Source organism: Colossoma macropomum, unplaced genomic scaffold, assembly GCF_904425465.1.
Source record: "Colossoma macropomum unplaced genomic scaffold, Colossoma_macropomum, whole genome shotgun sequence".
NCBI lineage: Eukaryota > Metazoa > Chordata > Actinopteri > Characiformes > Serrasalmidae > Colossoma > Colossoma macropomum.
In genome coordinates this window covers 7,598,805-7,618,105 of record NW_023494788.1, presented here as the reverse complement: position 1 = coordinate 7,618,105, position 19,301 = coordinate 7,598,805, and the positions used below count along the sequence as shown (strand labels likewise).

The following is a 19,301-nucleotide window of genomic DNA, read 5'->3' as shown; positions in this document are numbered from 1 at the left end:
CGGAGCTCCTAGCAGAGCCAGCAAATTTATGAATGATTGGGATCACAGCACAGACATGTGGACGGATGCAGCGAGCTTCTCATCTCGGCCACGGCACCGCCCCATGCGCGGTGCAACTGAGTTCAGCCAGGATAATGTATGTATGATGTATGTTTACTGACAGCGTACACAAACGCAGTGTATGCTATACTATAGTTTATATACTGTGTCCTAAACAGCACGAAACTAAAGCCCTATTGAAGCTGTATTAGTTTTACCAGGGAGGGTTTTTTAATGTACCCAGTATAGGATTTGACTGGCTAATTTGTATGGGATGAAGTATTTGTATAATTTCCCCATAATACCACAGATAGCCTGGATTGAAACATCATAGCTCAGATGAACAGTACTGTGCAAAATTTAGAGACCACCTTTTATTAATTTCATTTCCATTTAAAAGTAGTTAAATACAGGTTAAAGGTAGTTAAATACAGGTTATTCATTTTTCAGTGTCAGAAAAAAGCAGAAAACATATCATTAACAGAAAGTTACACAAAAGCCTCAACAACTGAAAATAATATAGCATTTTCAGTATTTAAAGTGTCCACGCTTTGGCTTTATTAAAGCTTGTTTTATGGATGCTTACATTCAGCTTTCAAAAGAAATCTAAAGGGATATTAGTCCACAACTCTATACTCTCAGAAAAATCCTTTGAAATTATAAGTTGTGTTGACTCCACACACCCTGTCTCGTCTCCAGGCTTTTTATTTTATTGTTCTGTTTTATAACATTCGGTTATGAAAAGGTACAAATATGTACTTTTAACCTGGAAAAACTTATTTAAGGTTCACAATCGGACCTTAAAACTACTGCTGTACCTTTGAGGAAACATTTACATTGTTTGTACCTTGATGAACGAAAAATGTACCTGAACAGAACCCTTATTTCTAACAGTGTAAGTTCAGTCTCAAAGGTAGGTTGCATTAGTTGGTTCCATTTTCCTGTATTCCTAATTACAAATTTAGACTTATCAGTCCATAAAGTCTTATTCTACTTCTCAGATCTCCAGTGTTCTAGCGCACTTGTTCTTCATTTGTTTCCTTACCGCAATAAAGGCCTCTTAACAGCTACACATCCTTTTAGATAGCGTTATCTCCTCTGAGTCGAAGGCTTGACAGAAACACCTGTGGATTTTTTTAGATAGGAAGCAAGAGTGGAGCTTGAGTTTCTCTCATAGATGAACGCTTTAAGCCCTGTTTATCTGATGGTGACAGTTCTCTGAAACTATTTGTCAGACTTGTAGAAACCATGCATATTGTGGATTTGTACTGGATTCAAACTAGGGATCTTAGCTGGTCTGTAATCACTTAAAATCTTGTAGTATCTCTACTAGCCCAGGTCAAATAGGACTTAATATATGCAAGTTGACATTAAGTTATCTGAGGTTTGGTTTGGTGTGATTCTAGACTGTGGGAATGTTGATCATGCCGATGTGCCATTAAGGTCAAACATTGTTAGATAAGGCATAAAGACTGTAGTAATACTGCACGTTCTGCAGTCTAAACACCAGAGAGAGAGAGAGAGAGAGAATGAGAGAGAGAGAGCAGGACACTGTATATATTAAAACCTACCTCCTATCGCAGCCTGTAAACTATCTTAACTGATTTCCCTTGAAGCTGGAAACAATTTGCGAGGTTTTGGGTGAGTAGAGTAATAGTGTAATGCAGGCATGATTAAGGCACTTACGGCCAAAGCAGAGAGACCAGAGACTTCACTGGGCAGCCACGATACAGCTGGCAAACTAGACGTATTGTTCTTCAGCACAAGCTTCATATTTTAGAACAGAGTACATACTTTATAGGTGTACATTAGCATAGAAACATTACCACAACAAAGCAGATTACTAGCTACAGGTTTCAGCTGGTGGATGCTGACGCTCGGTCACTTGGTTGACCGCCATTCTCGCTGTCACTCTGCCTAACCCCTCTCCTCCGCCTCAATACAAGAAAAGAGAAGGAATGGTTTCGGCCTTATCTGCAGGAAATAGCATTTGATGAAATTGCACTCCTGGGCCTGAGCATGAAAGCAATGGCGGGGCCACTGTGCTCGTTAGCCGGGTCCCCCGGCGCATGGCCTGCCCTTGATCCCAAGCCGGTTCCCTGGCAGGAACGCAGAAGGTGGGCCGTGGTGGGCCGGCAGCGCTGGGTGGGCTACCCGCCTGCCACTCGCTCTGGGACTTGCTCCTCCATCATGCTGGTATGTCGGTATGTATGGCAGGGCACTCCTCTGCCCCAGTGGAGGGAGCTTGGCCTGGATGCTTTACCAGGGTATGGGCGATGGTCACCCTTCCCAACGGAGCTCATCTCATCTCGGGGAGATATGGAATGGAGCTGGGGCCTAGACTGTGGAATGCAGCGAGATCCTGTCTGGCCTTGTTTCATCTCTTCTCTTATGTCTTTTCTTCAGCTGAGCAAGAGGGTTCATCAGGTTTGAAAGCCCTTGATCTGCACTCTTCCTCCTGAAACCACCGCAGAGATCACATCCTTTTTTCACCCTACTATGATGCATGCTTTTCTTTTCTAATCATGTGGCCATTTCTAGCATCTGCTGCACAATATGTAAGGCCTCTTTTTCCTCCTGGTGCAACAACACGTCAAAAAACCCCACAAGGTCAGCAGCAACATGTGAACCTCTGCTACTCTCCTGAACAGAGTCGCCATGCGTATGCTGGGGTTTTCCCCTCTGGTAACCACAGAAAGAATGGGAGAGAGAGGGCCTAAAGTCAGAAGAATGAGAAGAATTGTGATTTGCTGGTCAATGCGACCAGCAGGGGTGGCTCACCTCAGAAAGCATCCACTCCCATGCTTTAGGCACCGCGCCATGGGGAAGACTAATGGTAAATACCTCACATTAGGGAGCAATAGAAAGCTGGAGTGTCACATCAGAAAGCCCAGTCTCGGGTTGCCATTTTTCCACGCGCTCACATGTCGCACTTCTCCAATACAAAAGACACAGGATACTGCAGACAGAGCAAATTCTGGTGGCTGGAAAGTCCGTTTTCCATGCAACCTCTTGACTGGGGCTCAGCCAGCTTATCAGGGACCCTATTAATACTATAGATGCCCCAGGGATCTGACTGTCCCAAGGGACTCTGAAAAGGAAGTCATTGATTCTTCCCACCACTGGCTCTGGGAAGGAGAAAGCCTGCATTTTCCCTTTTAGTAGATAGACTGTTATTATTATTATTTTAATGTCCCCTTAAATCTACCCACACGGGGCTATTTCTGTGGGTCAGCGAGATCTCAGAGAGGGAGAACTGCATTCTGGACTCTGGGGAACCTGTCACTGTCTTTGCTACTTCCCAATCTCCAGAGAAATGCTAGGCATACAGGCTGTAGCACTGGAATGATTATGTCTCTGTTCAATACAATGTAGCACAATGTATAGCAGTAGCATACAGGTATATAGTTAGCATTATCCAGCTGAAGCAGAAGGTTCCTGAAGGGCACTGTATTTTCGGTGCAAACAATATTTAATGAATAAGCTCCTGCAGGGTTAGACTGGACCAAACCGCGCACTGCATCAGGAACTGTACGACTGTACTGCAGGATGTGGCACATAAACACAACCAATTAAACTCATGAAGGTCTTAATCTAACACTTTTCCTAACCCCTAACCCCTCAAAAGTGCTGAGGCCTGATCATAGAGCATGGGTGCATGCACATTGAGAACTGCAGTGCAGAATGATAGACCCAGAACAGACACACTGAACCAACCACACCCACACGCATCCACATACACACAGTGCACAGCTGCTGTAGGGCCTGTCGTGGGAATGCAGTCTGGTGAGTGTGCGCGTATGTGTGCAGCAGTTGCTTCAACACAGTAGAGGCACAGTTGCAGCGACTCTTCCTCCACTGGGAGCTGCCTGTTATGATCTGGTGCAGCAGTGCTGCAAACACACAGATGTTTCCTTTTTTTTTGGTTGCTAAACAAACCCCTGCGCAGGACCTGCTGCTACCTGAGGTGCAGCGAGGATTCTCTGAGGGTTTTATATAGTGTTCAAAGGTCTGAGACGTTAATTTCTAGGCAAATTGGCCATTTGGTGTAAGTTGCTCACTTTTCAGGAGATATTTACTTTGCTCTGCTTTAAGCTTTAGCTCAGCTATAGCTGCTTTTCTCACATCTCCAGCAGGAAACTTTTCCGCAAAAGTAAAGTAGGTTCTTGAAAAATATCTCTCAAAGTTAGATTTTCTACGAGGCTGGAGTCAGCTTCTCATTCACCAGCTTCTTGTTCAGATATTCCCAATTTTTAAGGTGGACCAGGAAAATTCGAAGAAGCAGCTGGATAATGAGAAACTGACTTCAGCTTTGTGACTTTTTAGTGTTTGACAGTTTCTCGTCGCAGATTAAACGTATCAGGAAACCAGCTGGAGTGATTATAAACGCAAATAAGTCTATTTGTCTCCAAATGATCAATGTTCATTTTAAATCTTTCTCTTTGCTTTTTTGTTACTAGCTACTAGCTAGTTGAGATTCTTGTCTGAATTGCTATGGTGACCAGCAGTCTGCGCGCCAACCTTCTGGGTTAAAGTGTCAGACCATTTATTGTTAAAACTGTTGAACGATCAGCAGAGCTTTATTTTACTGCAAAGGCGGATTATTTTCTTTTTAACTAAATATCAAATTATGCCGTGGAGCCGCAACAGGGCAGTAAAAGAGCCGCATGTAGCCGACCCCTGGTATAAGAGAAGCTAAAAAATGCAACCAATTTCTAAGACTGAACTTTGGAGGTAATTACTGCTGCATTATGACTTTCATGATTTCTGCCTCCAGGTTGTGTTGATTGGAAGCTTTTTCCAGAGTGAGTTTAACTTTTCTGTCGCTCTGGGGTAATACCGTTCCCTTTTTCAAAAGGATGAGCTGGACTGGAATGTTAATGAAAGTACTTGGCATTTACAATAGGTAGTTCACTTATTGAACCAAAAAACTGAGAGTGCAAACGAGGAAAATGAAGAGAGCATTTTGCATCGAGTCCAGTTGCAAAGTAATAATATCCCTGCAGGTCGCCTTCAAAAACTGAAAGCAGGTCTCTTGAAAGGAACGGAAACTATAATAAAGGCAAAGAGTGAACACATGAAATACTGAAAATGTGATCTTATGATTAGCTGTTTAGGGTTCTGCGTAATGTTCTGCTATTTTGCCTGAAGTGGAAAAATGAAGAACTTGTACATAACAGGTTTTGACTGGAAATTAAACCAATGGACTGTACTTTTGCACAGTACTGTATGAATGGCTAAGATGTTAGCTACACGCACTGCAGGTCTGGGTGGATAAAGTGCGTCTCGCAGTTTGCTGGCTGCACTCCTTCAAACAGACATCTTTGTCCATAAAACGCAGACTCATAAACTCTGAGCAAACGGGGCTCAAGATGGCTGCGAGACTTGAGCGGGAAAGCCTCTACAGGAAGTGGTAAAAAAAAATGCAACAGTTTTTATCACCTGAGCTCATCCTTTTGGCCACGGTTCACAGCAGGAGACAGGAAATAGTAAGACCTATAAAGAATGACGGCAAAGCATTTCCATCACTGTACTTCACAACACAGCAGCTGCAACATGAGCTCGCTTACTGTACGGTACTGTATGAGGCTTCAGAGCCTCTTCAATCTAAAGGAGAAAGAAACAAACTATGCCTCTCTTCGCTTCACTTTCACTGGCAGGGTTGATGGAGAGGGAAGTGCTACTGTACATGACCTTTAAAGGAGACCAAATAAACAAACCTGCATTTTGCTTGCCAGTTCACTTATGCATTATTTGTCACTGTATATTCCATTTGAGAAGCTGTGAAATGTGAAGCCTCTGCCGTTTTTGATCCAACGGGCTGTTGGGACTTTCTTCTCCTTTCTAAGTCACAGTAAATAGAGTGTTGCTCTTCACTAGAATAACCACACCCACCAACCCCACCTTCACTGCTACCTCTGCTGTCTACAATGTGATTTCGCAGCAAACATTATTTGGGATGTAAACAAGAATGAATGCGCCATCGTTGGATGCTGGGTTTCCAGTGAGCCATGTTCTCAAGCCCAAAATTGTATAGGGCTCGGCAGGGATCGGCAACATGTGGCTCCGGGGCTGCATGCAACTCTTTTACTGCCCTGTTGTGGCTCCACAGCAGAATTAGATTTTTAGGTAAAAATAAAAAATAATCCTCCTGTGCAGTAAAATAAAGCTCTGCTGATCGTTCTGACAGTTTAACAATAAATTGTCTTAAACACTGGAGTTAATGTATAACTCATATAATTCACCCTTTAACGCTGAATCGTTGGTACTCAGACTGCTGGCCACCATAGCAATGCAGACAACAGTCTTGTGTAGCTAGTAGCTAATGAAAAGGCAAAGAGAAAGATTTAAGACAAACATCACCCCAGCTGGTTTCCTGATACATATAATTTGCATCAAGAAACTGTCAAATGTCGCTTCTCGTTCACCAGCTTCTTGTTCGAGTTTTCCCATTCCTCCTTAAATGGTGCACAAGTTACATATTCTGGCATGTCAGGCACCATTTAAGGTGGAACGGGAAAATTAGAACAAGAAGCTGGCGAATGAGAAGCTGACTTCAGCTTCGTCAAAAACCGAACGTTAACAAACATTTTGCACAAAACTATTCTACTTTTGGAAAAGTTTCCTGCTGGAGATGCGAGAAAAAAGCGGCTGTAGCTGAGCTAAAGATTAAAGCAGAGCAAAGTAAGTCTGCGTTTTTGTTTATATTTTTTAGCCTATACTAGAATATTAGCACATACTGACACATATTTACAGCCAAGATGGTAAAACGTTTCTTCAATAAAATGGTGGTTTGACTTTTTTTGAAAAGGACAAAATGGCTCTTCTCAACAGTTGGGTTGCAAACCCCTGGTATAGGCAAGTAAACACCTTAGTTTCTGTATTTTAACTAGTAACATGATGCATGATTGCGATTGAAGAAAAATGAATGTAATTTATAGGCTACATGGGTGACGCTTCAGCTCGGAGCACTGAGGTTTCTGACCTTAATCAGACTAGCAATTCAAAACTGATATGAAGGAGAAGTCTAAGATAAGCATATGCTGCTAAGACGTCTCTGATGCATCTATATTGGATGGCTAATGCTAAATTCCTGTCTGTCTGCTACTGAATACACTGTTTAGTAATGTATTCCATTACAATACATAAAATGTAACAAATTCAGAATACATTTAAAATATGTTTATAATACATATTGATCGGGCACATGGAAAAACCTTTCTGTTCTTAATTCACACTGTTTCTTACTGTTATTAGTTTACAGTTTTCTTCATGAAAGTATTCTACTAATATGTTCCATAAAAATTGCTTATCATTTAAATAAATGTCTGAGAACTCTTAACTATTCTTTTCCACCGCTTGCTTCAGTCCACTGCTGCTCCCACCTGAGGAGTCCAGTGTGCCACACAATGCTAAATTTATCACTTGCAGACATGTCCACTCCTGTGATTATTAGTTTGATCATCCCTTAAAAGAGCTCAGTAACACTGAGATTACTAACTGATCATCACATTCGTTTATCAGTCTACTCAGGCTTTAGCAGAGCTCAGTAACACTCAGATTAATAACTGATCATCACATTCGTTTATCAGTCTACTCAGGCTTTAGCAGAGCTCAGTAACACTGAGATTAATAACTGATCATCACATTCGTTTATCAGTCTACTCAGGCTTTAGCAGAGCTCAGTGACACTAAGATTAATAACTGATCATTCACGTTTATTGATCAGTCTACTCAGGCTTTAGCAGAACTCAGTAATAACTGATCCTCACATTGATTTATCAGTCTACTCAGGCTTTAGCAGAGCTCAGTAACACTGAGATTAATAACTGATCATCACATTGATTTATCAGTCTACTCAGGCTTTAGCAGAGCTCAGTAACACTCTGATTAATAACTGATCATCACATTGATTTATCAGTCTACTCAGGCTTTAGCAGAGCTCAGTAACACTGAGATTAATAACTGATCATCACATTCGTTTATCAGTCCACTCAGGCTTTAGTTGAATCTTCAGTGGTTGTAAAGAAGTCAATAATTCCTTTTTAGAAATCATCTAATGTGCATGATTGCTACATGCCATGCACTGACTTTAAAATAGTTAATAAACATGCATTGATGGTGTTTCTTTTGAGTATCTTTAGAATATTATATTTTGTGCCTTCACAAAATGTAATTTGGACTGAATACCCTCTGAACACTTAATTTCTGTATTCTGAATGTGTATTCCCAATTCTTGTATTCCATTACATCCCACCCCTGGCTAAATCAGCAAGATGGCATTGACAATAAACTGCCATATACACACAAACTGAAACAGTGCTGTGAATGCAAACCCTTACCATTTAGAACCTACTGCTGCATCCTGGTTGGTGGTTGGCCCTCTGACTCCAGTTTGAACATATAAGATGCAGTGTCCAACATGTGCAACTGACTCCAAGCACATGCTAATAACAACCTCAGCTAACCTTACTAGCCTAGTCTTTTTTTCTCTTCAAATCTTTCCACTCGAAAAAAAAAACACAGAGTTTCCGAAGAGGTAATAAACTGATTCCAAGTGAGATAAATTATGTTAAAAGCTTTATTTCAATAATTGTAAATGAGTAGAAAGTTAAAAAATGACTTGAAATTGTTTACATGCATTCTATAGCTCCGCTCTGCTACATGACGCTATACAGTATCACAACGTTGTGGTCCACTGTAAGCATTTTTGAACCATTCACAGCGGTGCAATGACTATCCAGACCCAGATTCTGCCCAGTCAACCCCCAGGAAGTCAGCCAATGAGAGTCTTCTCATTTGAATATAGAATCAACAGCTAGAAAATGAGCCTTTCTCCACAGATGGGAACATTCTAGGTTTAAACACCCTATACAAGAGCTGAAAAAGAGTAAAATAGGTCTGCTTTAAGTCCCCAGCAGAAACACTCTAATAAGCAACAGTTTTGCATTAAGATGAAGGTGGCGATTCACCTGGGCTGAATTTTAACCATTAACCTTAGGCTATCGGCCTTGCTCTATCTGTAAGTACCCAAGGCTAGTTTGCAAGAAATAGCTTTGGACAGCTCAACACGCTTGGAGGAAAATTCTAAGGGGGGGGTCCTCCTCTCCCCTCCCCTCCCCTTAGCATTTTCCTCCAAGTCCAGAGCTATTTCTTGCTAACTAGCCTTGGGTACTCTACACAACTACCCAAGTCATGGCAGATTATATAAGACTGGTTATCTCACACTTCCCCACTGATTTTTGCAGATTTTTATGGTGACTGAAAAAGTGTCCATCGCATCCTAAACAACTACACGTCAACCTTTCGATGAACTGAACCAAACACATCCCAAAACACACCCCAAAACACACGTTACCTAAGAGATGCAGATTAAACATGGAGGTGCAACAGCTTGATGCTGTCATTGTGTGTGCCACCATTTGTGCTGACACAAAATGAAAGAAACAAGAAAAACACCTTTGGGTGGGGTCCTGGGTGGGACAACGTGGTCAGCATGGTCTGTACAGACTGCAGAGGGAGTTGGAGGCGAGTAACACAGCACATATTAAAATTTCCCTTCCACCTTAAATAGTACAGCAGCATTGGATGTGTTCTAATGCCAGAATGTAGCTGCTGCATCAGATTCGAATAAGACGCTTCGTACACTAAGCAGTAGTTAATGTTTGCAGCCAGTTTGCTATTTATCTAATGTATTTTACAGTAGCTACAAATATATGCATGTGAGGCTGTACTGGCTTGGTGTTGTTTCCAACACAGGCTGTTCTAGCTTAGCTTAGAGCCGGTACATTATTAAAGTAGCTACTGACGCTGAACCAGCCACCAGCCACATGTGCTGGAGTGCTCTGAGAGGACGGGATGCTATGCTAGAGACTGGGGAGTGGGGAACCATGGACAGAGAGTGTTGGGGGAGCTTGAAGCTCAGCTGTGGCAGACAGCTGCAGGAGCCTTAACTAAGAAACTGAAACACAATCTGAGCAGCGATGTGCCCACTCATGCTGGAAGTGCCGAGTCATACTGGGCTGAGGACTCTCCTGATAATTAACATGAGAATACTTACATATACATCACATACTAGCAACTGAATCAACTACACAATCACTTATAATAATATTTCATAGACTATGCGCTCATTATTTGAGCAAACACAAAAATTCTTAGGATGTAAAATGGAAAAATGTATTGTCTATATTCCACTTCTGTGTAAATAGGTAACATTTGTGTTTTCAGTGTATTTCAGTGTCAAAAAATGGTCCAAAAAATAAGAAATAAATTTGGACATTTATACCCCCCTCTACAATGTTAATTTCTGCTAGCACCCGTTTGAGGTACTAGTAGCATGTCAGCGCTAAGCTAACAGCAATTCACATTAACATTTTTTGGATGTTCTACATTAAACTGACAGACATTTGAAGCTTGTAAATGACACTTCATATTTTATTTACAGCTTGTAACAGACATATTAACATATATTTTACCTTGTACCAGTTTACAGTAAAGAGTCCTGACATGGAGCTGCTGCTGCTATTTTCCATTCCCAACCCCTGACTGAAGCCTGGTTAGATTACAGCTTGAATTCACAGTCAGTGACGTACCTAGAACTTCCTTCTGTTCAGCTCCTGAAGGCCTAACCAATGGGCAATTGTATCTGTATCTACTGAGATACTATGGTAAAATAAAGCCCTGACTGGACAATTTTAGAGTGGGTGTTTCAAGAATTTCACCCAAAATAAACAAAAATGATGGACATTAGACCTTCTTTGAAGGCCTAGGAGGCCTTGAGGGTTCCCCACTGTTGTATTTTCAGATATAAGTCTGAATTGTAGCAAAATATTTTTGAGGTAAATAAAAGATAAACGTATACTCCCAACACGCACCCACACATAAACACACTCACACCCCTGAGCTCATCTAATGAAGAGTTATACACCCATCACTTCCTGCCCAAACTGTTTTGTCACAGTCACGGCTGAATGTAGCATGACCTCGGCTTTAATTCTGATTCAGTATAAATACAGTACGCAGGAGGAAGCTTATTTGCAGACCTCATTGACTCCATCTTCATTACAGTTCAAACATACTCTGGGTAAAGACTGGCTTTTTGCTGTTCATGTTGGCATCCAGTCAAATGCAATGGCAAGCTGCCCAATGCTATGAGTTCTCCTGTTCAGTTCCACCTAAAGATCCATGTTATCATTTATCACACAGGGTTATGGACATCCTCCTTCTGTATTTACAATGAACTGCTGTCAGATTGGAGAAGTAAAGAAAAATGTGGTTTTGCCATGAATGGAACTAAAAATAGAATGGAAGGAAACCTCACATGTGACCATTTACAGGAATCCAAGCATAATTCAGGTTTCGGTAGTTCAGAAAGAAACATTTTTAAGTATCAGTTGTGAGACTGGGGAAGGGGTTTTTGCTACTTCTACTGAGACTATGAGGCTTTTTGTTAGAGGAAGGTAACGGCCTCATGCAGCCCTGCCATTTAACGCTGACATAAACATGTCACTGAAGATGTCATATACTGTTATGAGTTCTGTAATATAACAGTGTTATGCTACTGGTTACTGTTATGACAGATGCCATAATGTTAGATCAGTCACAAAGGCCAACAAACCCCAGCATCTTACATAAGCTGTAATGGCATCAAACATTATGACATCAGTGATCGCAATGACTAGTAATAGCAACATGACACACGTTATATTACTGAACACAATCTGACATCTCATGACAGCATATGAAGTCTGCTGTGATATGTTTATGGCATGGTTATGTCAATGTCGTGTAGCAGGGTTACCAGTCTAATTGTACTTACTTTGCAAACTAAACTAAACTTAAATAGCTCAATACAAAATGACACTCAGCACATATGGAACTATAGAATTACATCAGTTGCTGGGATTCACATTTTGTTGATTTGAATTTCCATGGAATTAAACGGCTCACGGTGGTTAGAGACTCTCAGGACATCATAATGGTAAATAATTTGTAATATCTACTTGGTTTATTAAATTGATAAGCAAGATAAAAACAAAGACAGAACATGTTGTTCACCTGCAATTTTCCAGCAAAAAATGTCGGTCTGTTTGTTCCATTTTTCTTTCGTTTGTGGACATGTGGACGATTCTCTACCTCTAGCCAAAGCAACCGATAAAAAAGTTTATCTAAAGCATGTCATTCCTTGTTTGTTTGTTTGAAGTGTATGTTTTCCTTATAACAAGAAGCCAACCAATGTAAAAATGAAAAATGTAATTTAATATAAAGCTATTCATTCATTCATTCACTCATTCTTTGAGTTCTATATTGCTGGTGCACAGTTAGAGACTGTAGCCCATGTGTTAAAGCACTGTGTTGGCAACCCTCTAGCTCTTCATCAATGGTCAGTTTCTGACCACAGAGCTGCTCTTGTCTGGATATTTTGGGTGGGGGTCCACTCTCAACCTAGCAGTTATACTTAAAATCCCAGCAACACTGCAGTTTCTGATACACTTGTACCAGCAACACACATACTACCATGCCAGTGTCACTGCTGTGCCGAGAATGGACCACCACCCAAATAATACCCCGTTCGTCACTGGTCAGAATGAGGTAGAGGGGCTGATAAATTGTGCAGCCACAGTCTGTAATTGTACAACCAGTGGATCTATAAGGTGAAAAGTGGCCAGAGAGTGAAAGTACAAAGGTGTTCTAACAATGTGGACAGTGAGTGAAAGTACAAGGTAGGTGTTTCTAAAAAAGCGGCCAGTGAATGGAATTACAAAGGCATTTCTAATAAAGTGGCCAGTGAGTGAAAGTACAAGATACGTGTTTCTAATAAAGTGGCCTTGCTCGAATTTTCCTGTTCCACCTTAAATGGTACAGCAGGCACCCTTTTTAAGGTGGACTTCAGCTTTGTGACTTTTTATTGTTCGACTGTTTCTCATTGCAGATTAAATGTATCAGGAAACCAGCTGGAGTGATTATAAATGCAAAAAAGTTCATTTGTCTTCAAATTATCGGCGTCCGTCTTAAATCTTTCTCTTTTAGCTGCTAGCTAGGCGAGATTGTTATCTACGTTGCTATGGTGACCAGCAGATTGTGTGCCAACTTTTATGGTTAAAGGGTGAATTGGCAGTTCTACAATAACTCCAGCGTTTAAGACCATTTATTGTAAAACTGTGTTGAACGATCAGCAGAGCTTTATTTTACTACAAAGAAGGATTTATTTATTTTTACCTACAAATCTAATTCTGCCGTGGAGCCGCAACAGGGCAGTGAAAGATACACATTCGGCTCCGGAGCCGCAAGTTGCCAACGCCTGTTCTGACCCTTTCACCCTGCAGTAGACTCAGGGACATTAACAGCTCGTCATGCTACTTGGAAAATCAGATGAGTCACTGTCAACAATAAATGCTCCCAGTGTGAACTGTCCTCATGCATACACTCGTTATAATGCTGATATTACTTTTTAGTGCAACACCTTCTGCTCTACTGTTACATGAAACTAAAACCAAGCAGAAGGACTGCATGTTGCATACGAGCAAACAACACCAACAGCCGCTCCGTGCAAGAACAGAAAATCAAACTGTATCTGAGATTGTCACATACAGCTGATTTTTCCAGTAAAAAGGGGTGAATCGACCCTTATGAGCAGAGCCATTGCTGAATCTATGTAAAGTGATTTGTGCGTCCTACTTTGTTTAATATTTGAAAAAAACATAAAACTGTTTCAAATATTCAGATCAGAGTTATTTCCTATGCTAGGCACATGTAATTACATAACTACAGTGTTGTGAAAAAGTCAGAGACCACCATTAATTTCCAGTCAAAACGGTCCTTAAGAACCTGCTTCTACCTGAGGTGCTGTGAAGGTTTTCTGAGGGTTTTATAAGGCTTTTACATTACAGTTAACAATATTTAACGTCCAGGCAAAAAGGCCATTAAGTACAAGCCATCCATTTTTCTGATATTTCTGAGATGACTGGATATGAGATAATCCACCTGCAAAAAGAAGGAGAAATTCAAAGAAATATACATGAAAAAATAGAGGTGTCCAAAATTAGAGTTCTAAAAATGATTAAAAGTTATAGAGCAAATACTTTTTGAAAATACAATTATATAAGACCTGGACCATCAAAACTGTCCCCCTTAAGATAAACAGTACTTAAAGCTTTCATCTCTGAGAGAGAGGAGAAAATCAAGCTGCTTCAGATCTGAAAACATCCACAGGTGTTTCTGTCCATCCTTCCACTGAGAGAAGACGACTCAGTGCTATGAGTCTGAAAGGATGTGTAGCTGTCAAGGAGACGGACACATCAAACAAAGAAGCTGGACAATGGACTGAGCACCCCAGAGTCCACACCTCAACATCACTGAATGTGTTTGATTACTCAGATCATCAGAAACAGACAATGCAACCAACTTCTAAGACTGAACTTTGGAGGTGTGTTTGCAGATTTCATTAAAAAACTGGAAGTGAGTCTCCTGAAAAGAATGGAAGCTGCATCAAAGGCAAAGAGTGGACATGATAAGTACTGAAAATGTTGATATTTAGTTTATATTAATTTATACATACATATACACACATCATCTAAACCGCTTATCCTTCTGGGTCGCGGTGGGGTTCTGACACTGAAAAATGAATAATTTGTACTTTACGGGCATTATTGATTGGAATTTCAATCAATAAAGGTCTCTGACTTTGGCACAGTACACTCTCAAAAATAAAGGTACTAATCTGTCCCTGGGGCAGGACCCCTCTTGTCACTGGGGTGGTACCCTCAAGGGTACATCTCAGTACCTTTAGTCAGGGAACATAACTGTACCATAATCCATTGAAATGATATTTTCTATGTTGTACTGACTCCACACACCCCGTCTCGTCTCCAGGCTTTTTATTTCAGTGTTCTGTTTTAGAACCTTCGGTTATGAAAAGACACAAATATGTACTTTTCACCTGGAAAAAAACATATTAGAGGTGCACAACTGGACCTTAAAACCACTGTTGTACCTTTGAGGTATATTTACATTGTTTGTACCTTGATGAATGAAAAATTTACCTGCATAGAATCTTTATTTCTAACAGTGTAGGTCACACATTTGTCACACAATTATGAAATGTATGTTTTTATTGACAGTTTTGAGTCTGCACTTCTGACTTTATTCAATTTCTAAATCTTAAAAATGACAAACGTGGCAAAAATGTACATTTTTTTCTTTCTATAAAACAGGACTGGCGCACATCAAATGTGATAAGAAAACATCTCCTCTTCTACTTCCATACATGAATATATATGTTTGAAATTCTGCACAGAATTCCTCTGCTTGTTTCCTGAGCTATGATTGAGAAATGTCTGATATAAAATTGCACCATGCTTTTGTTGTCACTGCGACTTTAGGAGGCTGAGGCATTAAGAGCGCATCAAGATCAACAGACAACCAGTAAATTAAACAAAAGCGTTCAAATGCGGATCTGACCTGCTGAACTGCTGAACTAAAAAGTGAATTATAGGAACAGAAAGCATCGTCCTGCTCTTTGGTAATTACACAAACTTCTCATGGTTTATTTTCTCAGTTTCACCCTGAAATTGTAAACATGCACTGAGAAGAATCTGCAAAGTCACACTTTCCTGCCTAATCACTCACTTCCGTTCATTAAGCTCCGAAGCAGAGCAAGATTTAAGGAGAGAATTATTGATAGAGGTTACTTACATACTCGCAAATGAAACGAAGCTCTAACCTCTATTTTCTATTGTTATACTGCTGTTATATAATGTTGATAATGGTAAAATAGTGCTAAATCTAAAAAAATAAGTTTTCTTTGGACACTACTTGGTCTTATAATGCCCCGTATGTACCTCTATGCCATTAATAACTTTAAAAAATACATTTTAGGCAAAAACCTATTCAAAACTATCCTAAAACAATGTCTCAGAAATCAAATCAAATCATGTTTATTGTCACGTTACTTTTACAAAGATGAGAAGGTGAGTAAAAATCTTAGGTGCATAGCCCCCTTGTAGTACTTAAATTCAAAAATATATAAGAAAAAATATATATACACATTAGATTCTAAATATATACACATATACACAATATACACTAACATACACCAGTATTGCACCATTTCCAATGTACGGTTTTTGTAACAGTAATATAAGTTATGAAATAAAACCTATGATATGTACAGTTGTACATATTTTCATATATGCAACTTGTGAGTCTGAGGTATGATTCACCACCCAAATAATACCTGCTCTGTGGTGGTCCTGTGGTGGTCCTGACTATTGAAGAACAGGGTGAAAGGGGCTTAACAAAGTACGCAGAGAAACAGACGAACAACAGTCTCTTACTGTAGAACTATGAAGTGCAGCTATATGGTCAGTGGAGCTGATAAAATGAGCGTAGATACAAGGTGTTCTTAATAAAGTGCTTGGTGAGCGTCTATTGTTGCTGTCCAAAAAAAGTCCTAAGTAAAAGCAACGAAACTTGAGTGAAATAATGACTCGAGTAAAGGCAAAAGTGCTTCCCCAAAAAAACGACTTGAGTAGACTCTCAAGTTGTTTATTGGGGAAGCACTTTTGCCTTTACTCGAGTCATTATTTCACTCAAGTTTCGTTGCTTTTACTTAGTTATGGGTTTAGGCTACCCTACCACCTCAGCCCATAGATAAAAAGCATCATAATACAATCATTTCAATCATTTTATGCATATATCTTCAACTAAACTGCTTTTATACTAAAGACAACAGAGATCCCACACTTTTGAACAGTAGGCATCCTCCTGAAAGGGTTAACTGAATAACTGTTGTGGGCACAGCGACCCAAAGACAAACACAAAGCATCTTCAGTCATAACCCACACTGCGCATCCGAGGGTTTGTACTTTAGCTAGCCACAAAACCTTTGTTGGCACTGCAGCAGCAGCATTTCTACATTCTTGATAGATTTCTTCCCATGTGCTTCAAGATCAGCCAACATTTTTGACAGACATAAATTTGGCCACGAGCCAGAGCCACACTGTTCCCAACAACTTCTAAATAGCAAAATAAGTATGTTTATGCCAGAAATGAGCCCACTGGATTAAAGAGTTTCTCAGGAATCACAAACTTTCAAAGTAAACATCTGGGACAAAGCTGTCGGCACTCACAAATCAAACAGGTGTGGTTTTCTTCCATCAGCACCTACCTGTACAGAGCCATGCCCAAGAGCTGCCAGCAGCTGCACAGATCCTGCAACAACACAAAAACAGAAACAAAACATTTCACGCACTTTCCCAATGTCACAATGTGAAAGCATGTGCTGATGATGTGCTTTAGTCTGAAGCTACTGTATAGCCCTCTGTGGTTTTGGCTATAAGGGCTGTAAGGCTGTTAAGTCCAGTGGAGCATACAGTGAATGTAGCAGTTTTTCACGGAAAATCTGTGTGTTCTGTCTTTAGACTGAATTTGGTGGAATTCCCCTAACGGTGGCCAGCCCACGTTCCACAGGAGAGAAACCCCACACTTTAAGACCCTTGTGCTTTGTGCCATTGAGTCTTGTGTGAGCTTGGAAATGGGCAAAAAATGGGAAAAACGATCAAGGAAATTCATAAGTATGGCACTGCACAGTGAACAAAACCTTTTCAGAAACAGGAAAACATGGAAAGCTCTGAGCAAGGAGTGATGCAAAACAGAGGGCAGTGAGCTTGTCTATGACCTAAAGGAGCCTTTAATATGCTATTTGTCATGTTATGTAATATCCTGTTGCGCACAACATATTACATCTCTCAGAATTCTTGACAGAATTCACAACTTTGCATGCTTCTTTTCTTTTTGCTCACTACAATACCCAGAATGCATTACGCAAAAACATCATACAACAATTAAAACACACAACTCTTTGAATGCCTATCATAGCCACTGATATAGAGGCTAACAACTACAGTTTAATGTTAGCGATCTTGCTTCTATCTGCATTATCCTGTAAATGGAAAAAAATGCAAACAGGTTTTCAAGTATAAACCCCACAGCTCTTGCAGTTTTTCAAAAGTTCTTCCCAACAAGATACATCATCATTTTCTTAGTCTTTAACCTATAAAAACTCAATGCAAAGACTACTGTTGGAGGAGGTGAGGAGGCATGTTTGCAGATGCAGTGATGGTTACATCTGTCATTATGGTCACAGTGTCCCTTTAAATGCCTGTCTCTTTAAGAAATACCTGTAGGTGGCACACAGTTGAAATGCTGGTGATCTTAACCTTCTGGGTTAAATCCGATGTTTCTATATACACTATATGGACAAAAGTTTTGGGACACCTACACATTACACCTACAGGAGCTTTTCTGACATCCCATTCTAAACTCATATGCATTAATATGGAGTTGGTCCCCCTTTGCAGCTATAACACCTTCCACTCTCCTGGGAAGCTTTCAACAAGGAATAAAGAGAGGTTGGAAAATGATCATGTCAACTATGTTATATTAACAATGTTTTTGGTACATAAAAGCACACAAATGTTGTAAGTGGACCTCAGGAAGAAAAATGCTGCAAAAAAAAATAAAAAATAGAACATGAGTCCTTTAAGAGCACTGAATTCCTGGTACAGGTGTGTTGCTGCTCCTGCACCCTGAGGACTAGTTTGATCTTAAGACTATATGACTGTGAAGATCCTGCTGTTCGCACAATTGATCACATTTGATACCACTGGAGTCTTTCAGTTTCCCCCACTAGCTGCTTCTGCTGTTCGTGCTGCTTAAAAGCCTCAGTTTGTGCAATCACACAATTGGTTAGCCAGTTCCAGAGATTCCGCAATGGGCTGGTAACTGAGCCTTTGATTGTTTCTTGCAATACTTTCTTGCATAAATCTCCTCAGATACATCCTATCCCAGACTGCCTTAGGGCTTCTCACCAAACTCCTGGAGCTGTTCATGCTTCTGATGGGTCTGAGGAGGGTCTCTGTATTAGAGGGTCAGCAGGACAAGGGAATAAAATAAAAAAGATGAGAGAGGCTTGTGATAAATAGTGTCACCCCCTCCAGAGACGATATGTAAAGTTGTCAAAACACGTATTTGAACGCGGACAAAGCGGGCGCGATGTTTGGCAGGTGAAGGGAGAGATGTCCGAGCACATCCCGCGCCTCAGAAGCCCAGGAAACGCCGCAGATAAATTAAGTGAGATTTAAGTTCTCCCATTGTCCGCCGTCCGTTCCGAAGCTCCTTTATTACCTGCAGAAAAAATGCCTTTGAAACCTGAGCGCTTGGCAGGGTACATGAGCCTCTCCCTGCACTGAATCACAGAT

General features: G+C 40.5%; 1 protein-coding gene across 1 annotated transcript in view; it reads right to left on the bottom strand.

The window, feature by feature from the left end:
- The window catches only part of ccnd2a (cyclin D2, a), a 253,009-nt gene that overhangs the window by 64,917 nt on the left and 168,791 nt on the right, over positions 1–19,301 (bottom strand). Inside the window, exon 2 of the mRNA XM_036568215.1 lies at positions 17,210–17,253. The gene's annotated coding sequence lies outside the window, so the exon portion shown is untranslated. The remainder of the gene's footprint in view (positions 1–17,209; positions 17,254–19,301) is intronic.